This window comes from Orbicella faveolata, unplaced genomic scaffold (assembly GCF_042242905.1).
Source record: "Orbicella faveolata isolate gen_17 unplaced genomic scaffold, um_ofav_v1 contig_34, whole genome shotgun sequence".
Taxonomy (NCBI): Eukaryota; Metazoa; Cnidaria; class Anthozoa; order Scleractinia; family Merulinidae; genus Orbicella; species Orbicella faveolata.
Genome location: NW_028301563.1, coordinates 9,635,780 through 9,657,670, shown reverse-complemented (window position 1 = coordinate 9,657,670; position 21,891 = coordinate 9,635,780). Strand labels below are relative to the sequence as shown.

General features: G+C 35.7%; 1 protein-coding gene and 1 pseudogene across 1 annotated transcript in view; both read left to right on the top strand.

The window, feature by feature from the left end:
* LOC149104673 (ribitol 5-phosphate transferase FKRP-like) overlaps positions 1-21,891 on the top strand; it is a 211,763-nt gene that overhangs the window by 84,414 nt on the left and 105,458 nt on the right. The window lies entirely within an intron of this gene.
* LOC149104681 (uncharacterized) lies at positions 7,355-8,965 on the top strand (annotated as a pseudogene).

The following is a 21,891-nucleotide window of genomic DNA, read 5'->3' as shown; positions in this document are numbered from 1 at the left end:
GTAACGTTTTGTCACTTTCCCAGCCAGGAATCTATTACGTAACAGTGTATTAAGTTTCGACTCACTAATTTGCACAGCCATGTTACTTAATGTTCGAATTACATTTCCTCTTCCACCGAATTGACTGTCATTTCGGCAACTTGTTTACCTTCCATCACATGTGGTGAAAAAATAACTCTGGAAGTCTCCAAAACTGTTCACTAACTTACAAAACACAATCTTGAATCTGTCTGGCATACTAATTTGCATGTCCGTGGTTATTAAAATGACAGAATTCGATTCGCGAACTGTCATGTTCGTTGTGGACTGTCAACGTCTGCAAGATCGAAACAACAATAGTTTCAAAAACAAGAACTTAAAGAAAATTTGTTTCATTAGGTGTAGGGTCATCATCGCTTGTATGTAATATCAACAAATACGCGAAGTTTTCCGGGGAAAAATCGACAACATGCAAATTAGTCAAATTTGAAGAAAGCTTACGGGAGGGGATTTTGACCCACCAAATGACAAAATACGCGGTTGAAGTATAGCCACTTATCTGAAAAAGTCATATTTTTCTCTTAGTCATAGTAAAAAAGCCAATAAACGCCTCTAACATGTCGCAAATCAAGAGGAAATTTTTCCCGGAAAAACTACAATTATGCAAATTAGGAAATTAGGTTAAAGTCGCGAGAGAGCTCACGCGACAGGATTTTAATTCGCCAAATGAGAGTTTGCGTATTTGTAAAGACTCTAAGACAGACTAATAAAAACTAGTTTTGATCTGGAAATAAACTGCCGCACTTTAGAGAAAACCAGCTTTGAAAATTGCCAAAATTCTTCTTATTTACGATAGCCTCTAAGTGATGATATTTGGAACCACTCCAAAGGAAGTTATTTTTAGCCAAATTCGTTTATATCGGAGACATGAGCTGTTTATAGGCTGGGAAGTATGTACAGTTCGTATAAATGAATAAGGCTGATGCGAAAAACGTAAAATCATTCATGGAAGTTTACCCAAATTTCCCGTCTCACGTGGCCAAAATAGCACCAAAAACTAGGGGGGTGGTCTAAATTCTATGAAATTTATTTTATCTTACTAAAAATACCACCGGTCGTTATCTTATCTGATAGAGGAAAAATGCTGAAAGTTTGGAGGGAATCGGCCGACCTCGATCCGTGGACCCTGCCTGGTCCTTACTGACAATGACACTTAAAAGTTCCTGAACTTCCAAATCGAGGCAAATGGTACGGAAATGTCCTACCAAAGTCTTTGGAAATTCTGAGAATTGTTAAATTTCCGAAAAGGGAACTGGCATTCGACTAAGATATTCGAAAAAAATTCTGCGTGTAAAATAAAATGAAACGGAAATCCACGGGAAGAAACTCGACAAAATTTGGGCATACCAAAGTCTGGAAATTATGAAAAATGTTGTTCCACTCGGAAATTGCCGGTCTGGAAATTCAAACCAAAATTGTGGATGTAGTGGAAAGCACCCTCCATCAAAAATACATTTATACAACCGACACTCCGCGGGGGGGTGGGGGGGGGGCTCTCCGTTACATGAGTTATATAGGTATGTGCGGCCCCTAAGGGTATGGTTTTTGAATCGTTTTGGTAATAAATAGGGTATCGATTTTTAAAGCTGATTTTGGTCCACGCCGAGCTCGCGAGTCCGCGATTCCAGTCATCTCATTTAGCAGCGGAAAAATCCAAGATGGCGGCAACAACGAAGGGCGGATTATTCAAATTTATGCTAAATAATTTCATCTTTCGAAGAGAGTTATGGAAGTCTAAACTTCGTGGCTGAGTTTGACAAAGATGGCTGAGATCCTAGTCAGGTATGCTTCATTTTGATCTGTTTTTGAGCATTTTCCCGTTCAGTTTGGATGAATTATGTCTGTTTTTGTCCTGCAAATTTGTTATGTCAGCGGTGGTCGATATGGCAAGAATTTTTCGAAAATCTTGAATTTAGGAGCAGCAATTGAAAATCTGAAATCGTATTCCTGCAGACAGGAATGTTGTTTCTTTCAAAAAAGTTTTCGGTCTGGTCGCTCTGCTGGGGTGACAAAATCTTGTACGGCGTGCGTAATTTATGTAGTTTAAGACAGGTATTAATGTGAACTTAACAAAACTTTGGACTTGATGCACTGCAAAAGCTCATTTACCGTATCTGTGCTTTTATTTGCTTATGCAGGTAGACAGGTGTCTCTGATTTTACAATTCCACAATCAAGAATCTTTCAAGAGATGTCTATTGGGATTAGCCAACAAGTACGTGGGACTTGATTAAAGAGAACTGGAAATGGCAAGGAAAGGAAGACATCGTCGTGTGTCAACAAGAACTGTAAACAAAAGGAGGTTTCCAATTGGGGAATACAAATATGGTATGAGAAACTTGAAAGCAAATTACTTGTTGGAGTGCAAGTCATTACAAAAAGAGAAGGAAAAGTTGGATTTTGTTTTGGATGAGGTCAGTCTCATGAATTTATGTGTCTACAGTGCCAGATATATGTAAAGTTAATGTCTTATTTTTCCTGGGACACCACTCTTAAAATAAATGAAAAATCATATTTTAAGAAATAAATTCCTTAAAACAAATCTCCAGTTAAGAAATTTGGTTTTGTTAAATTAAATTCCTTATTTTAAGAGTACTTCTTATTTTAAGAAACAGTTTCTTACTTTAAGATTCCTTATTAAAATCCTTAATTTAAGAAGGAATGCTCTTATTTTAAGAAAAGATTATTCTTATTTTCAAGAACAGTTCAAGAATATTGTTTCCTTAAAATTAATCCCCATTTTAAGAGTACTTTTCTCATTTCACGTAAGTATATCAAGAAGTATTTCAAGAAGTCCTGTTACTTTCGCTATTTTGGACAGGATGAAATCCATTTACAGGTCTCTTCCATGGTGCTTAGTGTGAAGCTAACCACCAAAGCTTTGAGGCCAGTGACGGTGTCGATTAAACACCCGTGGATGTAGTATCACACATACTTAAGTCTGGCAATACCAGCACTGTACTTATTAGTAGAAAAATAGAACTCTCAATGCAAAGCAATACTCATCAAACTCAGTCGTTTATTTGTAATCCAGCTAGACATTGGATTCACAACAGGACATTAAACTACTTCATAATTGCTTAACAACCACTCTTTTCTGCATGGAGAAATAATCACCTAATTACAATGGCCACTTTCCATTCAACCAAATACTCCTGAAATCAGTCCGCAAACAATTTTTTGAAATTTTGGGATACCTCTTGAGGTTGTCCCAATGCTCCAGAATTTAAAAGTGGAGTTTATGGTCAAATGGAAAGCACACAATGTATGCTACCAAATACCATTATTTATCATGCTCTAACAACTAGAGTCACATTAAGGAAACTAAAGATTATTTAAATTCAAAATAAGTGAATGTTACATACCACAGCTTTGGAGTTTAAATTGACCACTGTAGCTCTTCAAATCAGACTCTTTTCTTACAATCTAGTCGTCAATTATTTGCAACTGATGTATTGATTTTGACAAATGATACATAAACAGGAGAAATTGGAGGCTTGTTGGAAAAAAAAAATTAATAAGATGGTCCTGGTCCTGTATAAGACTCCACGGCCATCAGGAAAGGGCTGAATTATCCTACTATTATTAAAGGAGACATGTCACAATATATTAACTCATGTCTTGTCAAGTGAAATTAAATTTCTTTGAAGAAGGAACAAACCTCAACATGATTTTTAAGTAGAGGCAAATGACCAAGAGTGGTGGACATAGTCTTTGAAAAAAAAAAAATTTAAATCAGCAACACAGCCCTTTAAATATTCTTCTCACCGAAAATTCTACAATAACCCACTTACTTTAACATTTGCATTTCTTTACTTATAGAGCAATTACTATTTTTTTTTTGAGTCAGTGATAAACACCCTGTATATGAAAACATAAGTCATTTTCTGGCTTTTTTGTAGTAAAATCATAATAATGTCCTCAAGGTTCTTACAATAATACCTCAGTAAGAGCCATTTAATGTACAAACTTACAAATTTAAACAGAATACATAAAATACATATGGCACTAGACTGTTGCACTTGCAAGGATGATCCATTATTGCTATGTATTTTGTACATTCTGTTCACACTGAGAAAGGTTGAGTTTAAATAGCCCCCAGTGAGGTATAATTAAGTTTCTAATGAAACAAACAACTGTATTCTCAAACAAAACTCCAAGGAAATTTACATAAAATATTCTGTGAATATAATAGCTTTGCAGTCAATATTGAATGCACAATGAGTGCACAACAACATACATGTAAAAAGACAAAGAGGTCTTCACCTCAATGAAGATCCTCCTGTCAACAACCACAAACAATATTGATACTCGTCTGTCCCATCCTTGTTTACATAACACAAAGAGCTTGACACTCTTAACTTAACTTTTAAGCCAATATTTTGTGGTCATTCATGCATGCGAATGGCAGTTTAGAAAACTGGCAAAATGTACTTGAATTCATGAATTCAGTATACTGGTACAAGAGTTATTTCCTGTCACGTGGGTAGGTGAAATTGCGTCTCTTACGAAAATAATGCCTATTTTATATCTGTTTTATACCTATTTTATATGTTATTTTATTCCTATCATTTTTGTATTTTTTTTTACTATTTTTCTGGACTATTTTAAAGCAATTTTTTAACCTATTTTAAACTTATTGTTTTGAAACAAAAAATAGCCAAAAAATAGCTTTAAATTAGCTTTATAAATTAGCTTTAAAATAGCTTTAAAAAAGACATAAACAGGGTTAAAATAGCTTTGAAATTAAGTCTTATAATTAACAGGGTTAATAATAGCTATAAAATAGAGCACATGAGGGCCACATTTAGCCATTGAACAATAAGATTTATGAAATGTGGCATGTGCAAAAATAGCAATATTATCTGTACTACAAGTATATATATAGCCAAGTCAAAGGTCCAGAATTATAAACAACAGTGACATTAATAAATTTGGCCCATTAAATTAAGAAGCAAAGGGCAATTAAAACAATATAATAGCTAGCACCAATTGAAAATACAATGACGCAGTGTAAAAATTATCACTAAGATTTTTGTCCAGTATCTAAGGGTGGAGCTTACACCAGATTAAAGACCTGCTGGAACATCTTGTTTCTGCTTATAATTTATTTTATGTGCTAAAATTGAACGGTTTCTTGACGTGTCATACAGATTTAAGCTTACACTGACATCTTTGTTCAAAATTCAAAGTTGCAAGTGCATTTTCCACGAGGTCCAACAGATCACTCCTGTTTGTCAGTGGTTTTTCACTTAGCCTTTTAACCAAGTAGCTCTGTTGGTGATTCTATACTTCAAGCTTTTCTGCTTCAATAACTAGAACAGAAGCACACATGTGATTAAAATCAGATCATAAGTTGTGTTCTATAAAATTGACCCTGAAGGCAACTGCTCAAAACAGAAACACGATTTCAGATCAACTTCTATGACAATTAAGCTTTAAATTGTTTTTGGTTTAAGTTATGATTGTAATACAGAAAAGCTGAAATAGACTAGAAGAAAAAAAAGACCTAAGAAAGACAATTTTAAAGATCCAAAACTCTTCAGCTAAGCATATGGCCAAGAGCGAGTTTAGTGATACTTGTAAATATCATTGGAATACTGATGATCAAAAACACCATCTTAAGTCTCAATCCACAAGCCTTGTGATTCTTAATACTTACAATCTCCTGCAGAGCCAAAAGATCCAGATTTTGTGACTTTCAAACATCTTCAAACATCTTCAAACATCTTCAAATTTTCAATCGTTCAGTGACCGTTGAAATGCGCGTCTTTCTCAGAGCATTGCATCATGGGTTATAGCAACTCGTTCCCAGGGTCTTAGCAACATTCAAATCCAAGATGGCAGTTCACACATTCCACAGAAGAAACTCGGCTTTTTACTGAGTTTAGAGGCCTGACACAGGCTGGAAAGTGTTCAGACATCATTTGAAGAAGATTATAATTGTCCCAAGTAATTTAACTCTTACAGAGTTAAAACTATCTACTTGTCAGAAGCATGAAATGCATGGTACTGTTTATGGAGAAGTCTCATGTGGCATGAGATTGTCATAATTCTTTCTCATTCAACCTTCTGTGTTCCTAAAGGTAAACTAACTGTTTTGTAATGTATGTTTCTAAAGGAAAACAGAATGTCAACATAAATGGTTGATTCAAGCTTCTCAAATGCCAGATTTCCATAATCAAACTCATCGAATTATTAAGCCTCCATATACTGTTGTTTGAACATTGCTGATGGAATTGTAGATTCATTGTTGAAGTTTCTGCAGCCTGAAAATCACTATTTACGTGGTAACAATTTAGTGAATCTTGAATTGACAAATAATACAAAATAAAATATAATATTTCAATATAAATATACATGCACCTTGCCATTTCAAAAATACTGTTTGGGTCCCTTGGATAAAATAGAATTAAAATAGAGTATTTTATACATATTTTGCAATGAAAGAGATGGGGGTTAAATCAACGTCCATAAACAGGAATAAAATAGTGTTTTTTAAAGCTATTTTGTCATTAATCAAAGTTGAGACATCTAAAAATAGGATTTTCATAGCCTATTTTATGTCTATTTTGCAAAGGAGCAAGTCATCACCTTTGCTACCCAAAGAAAAATAGAGATAAAACAGTCTATTTCATCACTCTTTTATAGAGGAACACTGATCTAAAAATGTAACACAAGATTAAAATAGCCTATTTTGCAGGCTATTTTTCAGGATGTTATGGGAAAATAGAAATATAATACCCCACTTTGTCTATCTTGCTTAAAAATAGGTATAAAATAAATGAAAAACACAAATAAAATAGAAGCCCCATTTTCTTCATCTGGTAAACTACGAATAAAATAGAAATTTGCAAGGATAAAATAGGACAAAAACAGATGTGATAGCATTAAAATAGCCTTAAAATAGAAATAAAATAGGGTTAGTTTTGTAAGGGACCCTTTTTTGGTTCTTTTCCCGCTTTGTGCGCAGGATAGGTTAGCCAGCCAGCTCACCACAGTGTCCCATTTTCGTGAGAACCGAACACGGCAGGAGTGGGTGCGAGAATAATAATCTAAAATGCTCGAAAATAGACTCCAGTCGCCGGCACCCGCGAATGGTTAGTTCTTAAATTAAGAAGCTGTATCTTCAATCATCTTTTAAATTAAGAAGCAATTTCCTGTTTTGAAAGGTTTATTTTAAGAAACCCTCCGTCCTTGAAATCAATATCTTAAAGTAAGAAGCCGATTTTCGGGAAACTCTCAAATAGAGAACATTCATCTCAAATCAAGAACAACCGTCTTAAAATAAGAAATTACCTTTGTCTGGACTCAGATAACAAAAAGCCTGCCTTGGATGGCATGTGGGTTACTTTAGTAAACAAAGCCTCACCTAAACAGCTTATTGATTATGTTGCAAATTCCAGCAAAGTTGTAAATAAAGTGCTAGGATCAGTTGTTAAATCCTCTGTTGAAGACTTTGAAATCAGTAATGTAACTCCGTATGCAGTGTAAAAGTACTTTATAGTAATGGTTTGCTTAGTAAGGAAAAGTACAAAGCAATAAGGTCCAATTTGTCCATGTGTTGTAGTACTACTAGCAAGCGAAGAAAAGCAATTAAACTACTTAAAGGTGCACGGATCCCTAAGCTGTTGACTTGCGATAAAGTCAAGCAGTATATTAAAAGTAACTGGAATGTAGCCAAAGTTCATGATCTATCTGAGTTGTATCATGACTTAGATGAAAGTGAGCATGTGAATGGGGCTTATAGAGAGCTTACTGATCTTTTACTTGAACTGGCAGACCTCTTTATTTTTATTGATGAATCTTTAGGTGAAAATTCACACCTTATGCATTTTGGTGAGGAGAGGTATCATTTTCATCTGGCATGTGGTGCCGACGGAGCACCTTTTGGTAAGGATGATGAAGCCACAGCGTGGCTTCTATCGTTTATTAACAGTGGAACCCACATTACCAGTGAAAAAGAAAATTTCCTTTTGGCAGGAGCCAACTGCTCAGAAAATCACATTGTCATGAAAAGGTTTGCAAAAAAACTGGTTCATGAATTTCAATCCATCAAGGAAAAAACTTTTCACGTAAGAAATTTCAGTGTTAAGTTTTCACCTGAATTGTTTACATGAAATTTTTGGCATCGTATTCTGGAGAACTCAGTAATGCAGCTTTCTTCTTTTCTTCTTTTGGTAATGTAAATAAAACTAATAAACACATTACAAATGGGTCACTTGGACCTGAGCCAGGAAATACATGGCACCCTTGGGTTTATGCAAAGAGATTAGAAGTGCTTGAGGGTGTGAAACAGCTCAAGGAAAGGCTTGATCAATCATCTTATGCAGAATCAACAAGGAGAACAAAAGTTCTTGATTTTATAAGAGGGAAAGAATCAAGGCAGGAATTCGAACCTTTAATTGATCCATATGTTGATCTTGGACTTGTCGAGCCCCTTCATAATGCTAACAATGCATGGCAATTTATCCACAGTACCATACTGAGTTCGAGTCTTAAAAAATGCAACATCCCCTCTTCATGCAAAGATGTTAATGATGTTCCAGAGAATTCGTGGGTGTCCCATTTACTGTTTAATTGCAAACTCAAAGTTGCTCTATTATTGAGCTCTTAAGCATCTGTGCAAAATAGATTTCATGTTTCAGTGACAGTGGTTGTAAGATGTTAAGTGACCAAATCACTCAGTATAGTTTTGCAATAATTTACTACCCACATTTTCAGTGTACTGTATGGTCATTCAGAGATTAGGACGGTGGGTGTCCCATTTACTATTTGATTGCAAACTTACTGTTTTGTGCCTTTTTTCAATTAGCACAAATCATTAATATCACTCTTAAGGTTGACTGTTATTAAAAATGTGTTATTTAACACTGTTTGTAACTTGTCAATTTCCTCATTGGTAATAAAAGTTAATGACAAGTGTGGTCCAGTCTCATTTTCATTTGTGCAACCAAACATCTTTATGAATCCAACTCATTCTTACTCAACATAACAGTGCAGTGATTAACTGGCATATTCTCTCTAATCATTTTTCATCATATGGACTTGAAAAAATAATTATATAGATTTTTCATCTGGAATGGCATGGAGAATTCAGATGATGCCTGATGCTGGGGCTCAAGGTTAAGTAAAAATGCAAAGCACTGCATGGATGTTTTTTTTTTTTTGTCTGTTTTTGTTTCAAGCCGGTATTTTGCAGTCTCCTTTGCAGCCATCGTTTGTTTATGCTACCCCTCCCCCACTTTGTTGGAAGTGAGCATGTTGTGCCTTGGTAATTCATTGCGTTCTTACCTTTTGAAAAGGGCATTTGTCTTCCCAGGGGGTGTTGGACCCATATAAAACAGATGGAACAGGTATTACAACAATGTTACATAGACCTACAGGTCAATAAAAGCTGAGTCAATGTTTTGTCACAAGTACATTGTGAACATAATGATATCAATTAACTCAACAACCTTCACTGTTCATTCAATTCAAAGTAAACTGAGGCACCCCCAGTCGGTTGTAATGTCCATATCTGGTCTTGACCTACAGCATTTCCAGTGTTTTAGAGTAGTAAAAGGTGGCAGGGTGAGCTTGATAAATAATGACCCTACTGTAAGAGTTATCTTTTTCCATTTTAAACATCATGTCATCTTCTTTAACGCATTTCGCGTACTTGTTGGCTAACCCCAAAAGAAGTCTTTTGAAAGATTCTTCATTATGGAATTGAATTTCTTCTATGTTCTTAGTATTTTTCGTCAACATGCCACCAATTTCCTCTGTAAGTGAAGCGGTTTTGAAACAGAGGAACACTTCCAATGGCATATGTCGCTTTAACCTGACTGTCCAAGGAGCTGAACCATTTGTTTTTCCCCTCAACTTGCGCACAATGCTTTTGTTCCATTGGACGACTGACCTCGACAACCCTCGATAACATACGGGATGGTTGAGCAAGGTGAAACTTGTACCCTTTCTCCGGGGCAAACGTATGCTTTTTTACAACCGCTCTAGTCAGTTCTATCAGTTCTCCACCAATCTCCTGAGTTAATTTCTTCTTTGAGCCACTAGACGCACTACCAAGCTGCCACAACAAATTTCGCCATCTTATAATTCGACTTGCTGCTGCGCGGTAGACCGCTGAGACCTGGATTGCAGGTTACATTTCCGAAATGATCGACAATGGAAGCGCGCGAGCTCGGCGTGCCATTTTGGTCATAAATAGGGTATGGTTTTTGCATTCTAGCCTTAATATGCGTATGTTTTTGAGAAGAAGCCACTTTTTCATCATTATCGAAAAGAAAATTAACAAAAGCCCTTCACAAATTATGTTGACAGTAATTTAACATTGGTCTGAACTAGGAAACTAATTAACACGCAGGTCTGAAACAGGGTTTTAAGTTAAGTGTCAGGTCATAAATAGGGTAGTGAATGTTGCAGAATTTGGTCATAAATAGGGTAAGGGTTTTGGGAAGTGGGCCGCAGACCCCTACCCAATTTTGCTGGGAGTACCCCCCCCCCCTCCTTCGGGGGGCGACACTTTTAGAAGTAGAGAATGATTAGTGTTACTTGTTAGAATCAGCAGAGGGACACCTTTTCAAACCCAGCAGGTGTCTTAAGCTTGACTGGGTAATGCGAGGCGTGTCACTGTAGTTACATCGTCTTAACGTGACATCTTCCTTCGTGTTCCATTTCAAAATTATAGATACGAAGGGGTGAAAGGATTTTACAAGGGACTGGTTCCTAATGTTCTGAGGTAAGATGAATTTTTGACAGATACAATAATCCCAAATTAACACAATTACCACAAAGTCTGAGAGCATGCATTCTTGTTTGCGTCTCCCCGCGTTGTTGTCAAATCCCAGTAATAGGGACCAGGATTGCAGTTTGGGTCATTCTTGCTGGCGTGACGGTATCGCAGTACAGCATGCATGGTAGGCTTTTGTAGAACACAGTGGAATAGATAATGTATCTACTTTACTCGGGTGTCCGTATTGAGCGGGTTCTTATAACAGACTTAGCGAACACATGTTTTGTCGATGTGTAAATAAATCATAACTTTATTTCTCAGTGCCGATGTATTTAGCTTAACAGAGCTAGTTGAGGACGCTCTAAATTACAATTTATTGTAACAGAAAAAATGGCAAAAAGTATTGAGTATAAACCTATCTTATCTAAAATTATATACATAAAAATTTACTGAATTAAAATCTACTTCCAAAATATCTATATAGTCTATGTAACTGAAGAACAAATATACAAATGTCTCGCACTCAATTTAAAGTCAAGTGCAAGAGCGTCAATACTTATTTATTATAGTAAGTTTAGTGAAATTAAAAGCTTTCATTTTCTAACAGATTAGAATTGGTGCATAATTATGAAAATCTGCAGTGCTCAGATAACCAGTGTTTGTAAAACGCAGTCAACTTTGTATATGAACTTGTCACTTGAGATACAGAAAAATGTCCGTTGTCGCTATTAAGCGGTCTCTTTATCTCATCTCCTTATCTCCTTGTCATTATTATTGACAGCGGAAAAAAAAAAAAAAATTAAAAACTTAGTTGAGGTTTGACTGAACTTCAGAGTTCGCGTGTTTTTTAAAGGCGCAATAATTCAACGACTCTTTCACTTGACGTGGTTAACAATGTTTGAAACAAAAACACCAGTGAAAGAAAGAGCAAAAATAATTAAATGTTACAAGTAAACACAGACAACAAAGCAGCAAGATGGAAAAGGAAATAAAAACAAAACAAACAGAGGAAAGAAGCAAACATTGAAACAAGATAACAAGCATGCAAACTAGGAAACATATTTCCTGCATGACTGGAACGATCCTACTCGTGTTTGAAACAAAAGAAGTCGCCTTATAAATTTTTGTTTATCAACAGACTGCAATAATCAGTAAGAAAAAGGTTAAAAATCAGTTGGCCAAACTGTGTCAAGAGCCATGGGGTTATTCGTTATATATTTATACACCGGTTGGATATGTATAGGTCAGTATTATCCTGCAATTGTCTTCTCTCTTTCATTTTCTTCGTTTAAACAACAGACTTTCGCCTCCCTCCCGCCCCCCCCCCCCCCGCCCCCTCCTCGAAGCCCTTCCACCCGGCAAAGATGACTCGCGTTCTCTTCTGAGGCCCCGCTTCTTGTTTCTGGCTTCACCCTGCTTGAGTAAGTGAGGGCTTCCCGTGGTAATATACAGTCTAACAAAGTAATTGAGGGCGCAAAGTTAAAAATTTCATAGTTGCTTACTTCGGCGCCACGATAGTAGTAAAGTTGGTCGTCCTTCAGATCCCTGTCATGCTCCATGTGAGTGGAGTTATTCAGCTCACATTCATGTGTTCCGTCAGGATCTTTGTTCCTAATATTAAGACTGACACAGTTTGCATCCAGATAGCAACGGTATTCACACTCGTCCAAGTCATTGACAATCATAGTTTTTATCAAGTGGTTCACTAAACGTTTCTCAGCATAGAAATAGTAGGCTGGAAAGTACAGCTCACGTCCTCCATCTGGAAAAAATATAAACCTGTTTATCTGAAGAGGTTATAATAAATAGACGAAAATTTAAAACAGGCTTTTAAAGTCTGAAACAAAAATCAATTGGCAAACATTTTAAAAAGAACAGACTTATTGAGGAATGAGTGATGAGGGGTTATTTACATAGTATCTTTTATAAACATGCAGTATTTCTTTATTTCGATTTACTCTGATCTCCACGCACAAGATTAATTTTTCGCCAGACCTTTGTCTAAACAAATCGGTGAAACTATAATTTCTAAATGGTTCGTTATTGTTGCGATACCAAATGTGAAATAACTTTCTGAAAGGGGAGTTAAAAGTGTAGTCGTAATTTTCTTTCCCGCTTGCTAAGTCTTGTAAGGATCCGAGATAACTGCATGATGTATTTCAGAGTTTACCTTTTAGTGTCATCGCTTTTTATGAAGAATTTATGACAAAATCTGATAGTAAATCGAGAAATTTCAGTTTCTAGTGGACCAGAATAATTTCAGGTACTTTTCAGTCCCTTTTACATTTTCTTAAAGCCAAAGATAGTATTAAATAGTTGCCTTGAGTAACATTGAGAACATTTTATTTGTAAAAACTAGAGAGTTCAAAGAAATAGTGCAAACGCAGGTAAAATTTTATCATAAGCTTCATTTCACCAGTACTTTGAAATGTTTTTTCAATATGTGCTGTTGTTAGAAATGATTTATTTTTCAGAAGAATTTTAAATTAGTCAAACAGAAGTTTGCAACACGGTGTAAATAATCTCAGTACAAAGTGTCTGTCCACATGTTACTCGTACCTCAGGTGAATTCCTGAGGTACGACGCTGATGGTTAAATCGTTTATTTAGTGTTTGAATGAAATTGCAAAAGACTGGACACCTCGAAGCGTAAATTAGTGAAAATTAGCGAAGAACGTAAAAAGGTCTAAAACTTAAAATCGATTTTTAAAGTACGAGTTTTCGGCCGGTTTGTTTTTTAATCTTTCCCTTGCCGATATCAAACGGAAATTCTCCTCTGTAAGCATCGCATATTTCTCAGTTACTGTCTTGTGAGAATTTGGTGGTATATCAATATAATATCCACGTTGTTTTTGCCACCTGTCTATTTGGACAACCTATTAATATTCTAACAATAGAGAGTGCTGATCAAGCTTTTCAAATTTAGTTTAAAAAATTAGTAGTCGTGGAACCCGAAATTGCGCTCTACTGCAGAAGAAGGAACCGTCCCCTTGAAATATTAGCTTTTGTGGACTGATACGTCAGATCAAGTCTTATGGAAAATTTCCTTGCTACAAGACCGAAGTTAGATTGCCTTAAATTTGCAAATGGCTAATTAATACAAGACACGACGTCTACGTTGGATTTACATCGTCATCGATTTTAATCTTTGGCAAGTTTTTACAAAATAATGCCCATTTAATTCCATAACAATTTTACTATTGCGTTTAGACCCCGGCAAACTTCTCTTTAGAATTTGCGCTTAAACAACTTCTGCTAAGAGTATTGTTATTTCAAATTAGCGGTGGGTAATGATGAGAATCACGACAATTTTAGTCGTTACACTGTGGGTGTAAAATAGGATAAAATTCTGTATTCCTATCCAGTTTTTTTTTATGCATTTTTCTGATACTTTCACGAGTGTTTCTGTAAATTGGTCCTGAACCACAGAAACATTTTGGAACATTATCATTATCTGGGCCAAGTCTTTTTTATTAAAGCTTTCGTAAAATCACCAAAAAATGCTTTACGTAATATATCTAGTTTCAAGTTTCCTTGGGCGCTTGTCACTCCTTAAATTAAGCACTTTAAGACTCTTTCGGTTTCGCACTTTAGCACTCCTTAACTTACGCACTTTCAGACTCCTTCAATTGCGTCCTTTAACACTCCTTAAATTCCGCACTTTAAGACTCCTTAAATAGCACACTTCAAGACTCCTTAAATTTCGCACTGTAAGACTCCTTAAATAGCACACTTCGAGACTCCTAAACTTGCGCACTTCGAGACTCCTGAAATTGCGCATTTTAAAACTCCTCGAATTGCGCACTTTAAGACTCCTTAAATTGCGCGTTTCAGCCTCCTTAAATTGTCCACTTTAAGACTCCTGATATTGCGCTCTTTAAGACTCCTGAAATTTCGCACTTTTAGACTCCTGAAATTACGCATATTAAGACGCCTTAAATTGTGCACTTTAGGACTCCTTAACTTGCGCTCTTTAAGACTCCTCAAATAGTACACTTTAAGACTCCTTGAATTGCGCACTTTAACGCTGTTTAAATAGCGCACTTTAAGACTACTTAAACAGCGCACTCTAAGACTCCTTAAATAGCACGATTTAAGACTCCTTAAATTGTGCAGTTTAAGGCTTCTTATGTTACGCACATTAAGACTCCTGAAATTGCGCAATTTAAGACTCCTTAATTTGCGCAATTAAACATTTCTTAAATTACGCACTTTAAGACTCCTAAAATTGCACACTTTAACACAACTTAAATAGCGCACTTAAAGACCCCTTGAATTGCGCACTTTAAGACTGTTTAAATAGCGCACTTTAAGACTTCTTAAATTGCGCACTTTAAGACTCCTTTAATAGCGCACTTTAAGACTCCTTAAATTGTGCACTTTAAGGCTCCTTAAATTACGCACATTGAGGCTCTTGAAATTTCGCAATTTAAGGCTCCTTAATTTGTGCAACTAAACACTCCTTGAATTACGCACTTTAAGACTCTTAAAATTGTGCACTTTAACAATCCTTAAATTGCGCATTTTAAGGCTCCTTAAATTGTACACAATGAGACTCCTATAATCCCACACTATAACACTCATTAAATTGCGCGCTTTAACACTCCTTGAATTGCGCCCATTAACACTCCTTAAATTTCCTCTTTTTATCATACATATTCAAGCACCTGACTATTACCCACTGCACGATCTTGAATTCAAGTTAATTTATACTATGTTTTAAATTCCTTTTCCTCGGGAAAAAATGCAAGAAAATGAAGAAAAATCAAAATATTAATTCTCTTTACTCGTGCCATCACAATGTCAACAGCGCTTTCTCGGGTTCTGTGTTTGTATCGCATTATACAAGGAAGGCTTGTACATGAACGAACACCAAACCGAACAAATAAATATCAGATCAGAGTTCTCTTTTCTGCTCAAAAATTTGCCTGGCTTTTGGGTGATTTTTGAGAAACAGCAGCAACTTCCTCTGAAATCTTTGTGCGTTTCGATCTACAGGCCAACAAATTGCAGAATTGATTATTCTACTCGCGCTAGGAAACGGACTGTTTTAATAAAAAGCATGAGCCGTATATACATGTATCACAAAGTAAAATCAGGTTTAAAACACGAGATAAGAAAATTGAAGTAATTTGAATTTGGTAAACACGGCTGATGCACGTATCTTATACATGATATGGTATTCAAATGACGCACGTATCTCATACGAGATATTGTTTATTAGACTTAAAAAGATCGAGTGACTGTCCAAGGATTTACAGTAAGCACCTCTAGTTAACTGTTAGACACACTTTCCAATGAAGAGGAAAATGCTCAGCTTAACCTTTAATCAAGGAAACATGGTTTCTTCAAACTGTCGTCATTTGCCTTTTTATGTATTAGAGGTAAACCTAGTTTAAGATTTGTCTCACTTCCTCGTTTTACATGACAATGCGGCACTTTTTTGAATGACCTGGTTATGAAGACAAACGGGTGTAGCATTCTATCACATCGGCTCCAAATCTACGGCTAATCAGAGATCATAAGCGAATGTCTTGGTTCCCGATTCAACCAGTGGACTACAGACTAACCCTTGATCACGAAGAGAAGTAGATAGGCTTGCTTACATATCACTTAATTTTCAAAAATTGGAAGACTATTGTGACAATATCAGTTTATGCTTCGCTTGATTTCCTTTATTCTCGTCATACGTCCGCGCTTGCCAGGATAAATGCAGTACAGAGAGATACAGCACTGACTCAGCGTAAGACAGAATGGAAACAATGTGATGCTTATTCGAACATAAGTATAACATAGTATAATTTCCAACTAAAGATTCGTTTCCCAAATTATCAAGAAGCCTTTAACAGCCATCTTTAACCAAACTGTGGAACGCTGACTTAGAAATTAAGATAGCATCTATAAAATACAAAGCAGGTAAAGAGGAAATTTTTTTAAACTTACCCTGCGCCCGAGTTGGACAAGGGATTACTGAAATCCGTGACACGAGGACGAAAAGCAGAGAGAAACTCATTCTTAACTTGCGGCGGATGTCTCCACTTAATAAGACTCAGATACAAGTCAATACAGTATTGAGTAATCACCAGTGATGTCTTGTCGAATTAAGCTCCAGCAAAAGCTAAAAACGACTAATGAAAGATGGCATGATATGGCTTAAATTTAAAACAGTGCTCAGATAACAGACGTAAACCAATCATGTTACTTATTCACTTGACAAGAGACTGCACTCCACAAAGTACATATAAACTTTCTGCTCTGATTGTGCATTTTTAATGAGTAAATAGAATACGGTTCTTTAGTTAATTTATTTACCTACATGTAGGTTGGTTACTGAATACATTTGAAGGAGAACCACTCTAGTGAAAGTTTGAGTTTTAGTTGTTTTGTTTTGTTTTATTTTGCTTTTTATCGAAATAAAAGGCATGGTTAAGGTCGTTACGCTAATTCACTGTCCTCAAGCGTTGATAGAATAAATTATCTGCAGTTAAACCTCAGATCAACGAAGAAAATAAATTTCTCAAATTTCGGTTTTCCTTCTAAGAAATAACATTCTTTCTTAAACTGAACGCAGCAATGATTCAGTTTCATATTTCCGCTATTTAGTCTTGCATCTAGATATTTTATTGTTATTCTTTCATTTGTTTGAATGTTATTTTTTTTTGAACATCATATATAGTTTATTGAGACGGTAACCTTCGTTAATGATATCCCTTTTTCATCCGGCGTGTTTGCCCTTAAATTTGTACATTCTACAATGAGAAAGTGTACATGTTGAATACCCAGACATGTGAAAGACTATTGGGAGAGAAAGCTACTCAAGAATCAATAAAGTAAACGACGACAGATTTCCTAATCAGAGTTTACACTTCCTACCAATGCCTTAAAACTTTAAATTCATGCAATTTTGCCCCTTGATATCAAGTTTCTGTTGATAGTTCCAAGACATCACTTGTTCCATTAAAGTAATTGAAAATTATCCCTTGTCTCATGCAAAAGGCTATAATTTCTTCTTCCCAAAAACCTTTGGAGTCTCCAACAAGCAAAGAACGAGAAAGATAAAGATTTTAAAGTACAAGCACATTAGATTTACGTGTGTTAATGGCAAAGTGTTTATCATTCGACCAGTTGTTTGTTTGCACAGTTTGACGCCGTCGTGTTTCGAGGAGTTTACGTTTCTATTTAAAGACGATTCGCTCAAAGGCTGTTAGAAATACATAATAAAACACGCAACCAAACTTACTAAAGTGCAGTTCTTAGAAGGTCCATTTTCTAAAGGAAATTAATACTCATGTTAATTGAGGTATTTGAAGTTAACGTGACCTAAATTAAGGCGAATTGAGGTAAATACGCAACAGATGTGTTTAGTTTGCCCACCATCATGTACGTTAATTAAGCTGACTATTCTACCAAAGCTAAGAGACATTTTATTTTCGCTTTATGAAAAGTGCGAACCTTGTCTGCTAAATAAACGTTTGTTGAACTTAAATCTGTAATATAATTGAAATATCACCAAATACATTTACCACCCTATCACAAATTGGTTAGAATGGCGACTTAAACTAATCCCGAAATTATCAAAATAAAGGCTACTTAGAACTTAATGTTTACAAATACAAGGAAAATAAAGCAGCACATCCTGTAGAGAAGGTTTCTCTTTCGTGAATTTTCAAGCGCTTAATGCAAGGAAGAAGATGTCCAGTGAGTCCATGACATGTACAATGTAGCTTGCTAATCCCGAAATTATGAAAAGCGTTTAATGAACAATTTATGTTTAACATTTGTAAGGAAAATAAAGAAGCTGTTCCAGTAGAGAACCTTTGTTCTCTCTTGAAAGATGAAGAATTTATAAAGTTAGATTAGACGTGTGGAAAACTGAGTGTTCGGCCCATCCTTTATCCTCAGATTGTCGATCAGCTTTGTTTTCTGCAAGAAGAACTATGACTTGTATGTATCTTTTTATAGAGCTCATGATTGAAATACTTATTAAATCATGAGCATTCTCGTTAAGATGTTTTAACTAAAGAAGATGATTACGGTAAAAGTGACATACATCTGCCTGATATTCAAGCAGTTTCTCCCAACTGCTATATGTGAAAATGTATGTCAGTAAACTACTGAGGAGAACAGCATATGGTTGAGTAAAACTATATTAAAAAAAAATGTATGTGGGCAAATTTGAAAGAGAGTTATGAAGTTTTAGCTTCACCACGCTTCTCAAAGCTGGGTTTACGTCGATGGGTTTTCAACACCTTAGTGCCAGTTTTATGCTTTTCTACTTGCGTCGAATGGAAGGAAAAAAGCTTTTAGCGATAATAAAGCTTTTGTTTTGACGAGCATGCCACATCTTGCAGAAAAGTTCAGTACAGGCCTCAAGCTCCGTTTAGTTATATAATGTTAATGAGGTTCATGTTTCTCTATATGATGTTATTTTTTAAACAGGAAAGGCCAGGAAAACGCCATTCTTCTTTACTTTGAGAAGCCTTTCGAGTAGGCAGCAATTTTTTTACTTCATAGGCACTTTAAAGGCTACGCAGCTTGCAAATTTTAGCAAGTAATTTAAGCATACATGAACATTTGGTTGCTTGCAAGCAAACTTGTGGCTTAGCTCATCTGTCGTTAGGAGACGTTCAAAGTAATGGTAAAATTCAGCTAATTTATTGGCAGCTCGTACTCGTCTCAATATATTCTTTCGTTCGTTCATTTGGCATTCATTCATTCAGAAGAGATGATATTACGGTGACAAACAAGGTGGACGTACTGAGGAAACCCCGCGTACGAAAACTTCAAGATCATTTGACGTTTTTTTTTTTCTTTTTTTTTTTTTCTTTTTTGGAACGAAAATGTCAGAGAAAATAGCTTACTGGTCTTGAATCATGACCTGCTTGTTAAAAGTTAATTTTGGGAAGATATTTAAAACAGTCGCACAGAAGTTTGCAATACCATGTAAATAATCTGGGTACATTTTTTTTTTACTATTTGTTACTCGAACTTCTGGTGCATTCCTTCTTTATACCACATTGGACACTGATGTTGGGACACTGGGCACCTCGAAGTCGTAATTTAGTGGTAATTAGGGAAGAACATAAATTAAAATCGGCTTTTAAAAGTGCGAGGGGCGGCATGTTTTTTTTTAATCTATCCGTCCCCGAGATGAAGCGTAAATTCTCACTACCAATCATCATACATTTATTAGTAACTATCCTTGTGAGGATTTGGTGTTACATCAATATAATAGCCACCTTGTTCTTGCCACCTGTCTATGCAGACAGCATATTAATATTCTGATAAGGAAAGAGGTGCCTATTAGCTTTTCAAGTTTTTTTTCAAAAAATAATAGGTTTAGAACTTGCGTTTTTCCCAGTTCATAGAAAAAGGAGGAACCGTTCCTTCGAATTATTAGCTTCTGTTTGGTCGACTATTAGGGCTGATTATTTTTAAAGAAGAAGTTTCGTGCAACAAGACAGAAAATAGATTGCCAAGGAAATTGCTAATTATACGGACACGAAAACTTTGTTAAATCTGCATCATGAACGTATTTCTTTTAGGTACAGTTGTATGTATGGCAAATTTAAACGAGAGTGGGTCTTCGTCTCTGGCAGGATTGGCATTTAATTCCATAATATTTTTACCCTTGCGTCAAGACCTCTTGCGTCAACCTCCGCTGAGAGAGTTATTTCAAATTAGCGGTAGGTAAACATCATGATCAGAGCCATTTTCTTCATTACACTGTTAATAAGAATATAATAAAATTTGATGTTCCTATTTAGTTTCTTTTTATACACTTTTTTCGGATACTTTCGCGAGATTTCTTTCGAGTTATGTGTTTCTATCGGATTATGGAAGTAAACCTTCTTACAAGTACGAGCTGAAAAACCGAACAAATAAATAATAGAACAGATTTCTGTTGCTTGCGCATATTGGCCTGCATTGCGGGTGGTTTTAAACAAACGGTAACAAATTAGCTTCCTCTAGCATGTAATTTGAATTACAGGCTAAGAAAAGGTAGGGAACATTATGCTTCTTTTGCTAAGAAACCGACTATTTTAATTCAAAGGATGGATTATGTACATATGATACAAAGTAAAATTATGTTCACATCACAAGATAAGAAAATTAAAGTAATTTGATAATTTGATAACTGAATTAATACAATTTCGACATTGTTTACAAGACTTAAAAGGATCGAGTGATTGTTCAAGGATTTACGGTAAGCACCTCAAGTTAACTGTTAGACACTTATTCCAATGAAGAGGAAAATACTCAGCATCAACCTTTTATCAAGTAAACACAGCTTTTTTTTTTTTTTTTTTTTCCTGCTGCTGTCGGTTTCGTTTCATGTTTTACAGGTAAAATGTTTAAGCAAGCAACCGGAACGATGATCCTGCTGGTATACGTTGAATCAATAGTGATCTAATCGGCTTTACATATAAAATGAAGAATACAAAAGCAAAAACCTACACAACGTAGAATGATTTTTTGAAGGTGTACTATATTTCGGCTGGCCAAACCAGCCTTCTTCAGGTACAATGGAAGATTTAAAAAAAAACACGCAGCAATGTAAAATTTTCCATTGTACCTGAAGAAGGCTGGTTTGGCCAGCCGAAATATAGTACACCTTCAAAAAATCATTCTACGTTGTGTAGGTTTTTGCTTTTGTATTCTTTAGAGGTAAAGCTGCTGACTTAAGAGCCGCTTCCCTTCTTCGTTCTAGATTTTGACAATGCATCATTTTTTAGAATGAATTGGTTACCAGCACAAATGCGTGTAGCATTTTATCACATCACTTCCAAATCTACGGCTAATCGGAGATCATCAGCGACCGTCTTGGCTCCCGATTCAAACAAAAGACTTAAAACTATAACCCTTGATCTCGAAGAGAAGCAGATGGCCTGCTAAGATATCATTTAAATTACAAAATTGGTCAGAATATCGTGACATTAACAGTTTGTGCTACGCTTGATTTTCTTTATTCTCGTCTCATCTCCGCACTTGACAAGATTAATACAGTACGGCGGAAAGATATGGGGCTGACTTTGCGTAAGACCGAATAGAAAGGGTTTGATGTGAATTCGAACAAATTAGGTATAATTTCTGCCTATCGCTTCGTTTCCCAAATTATCAA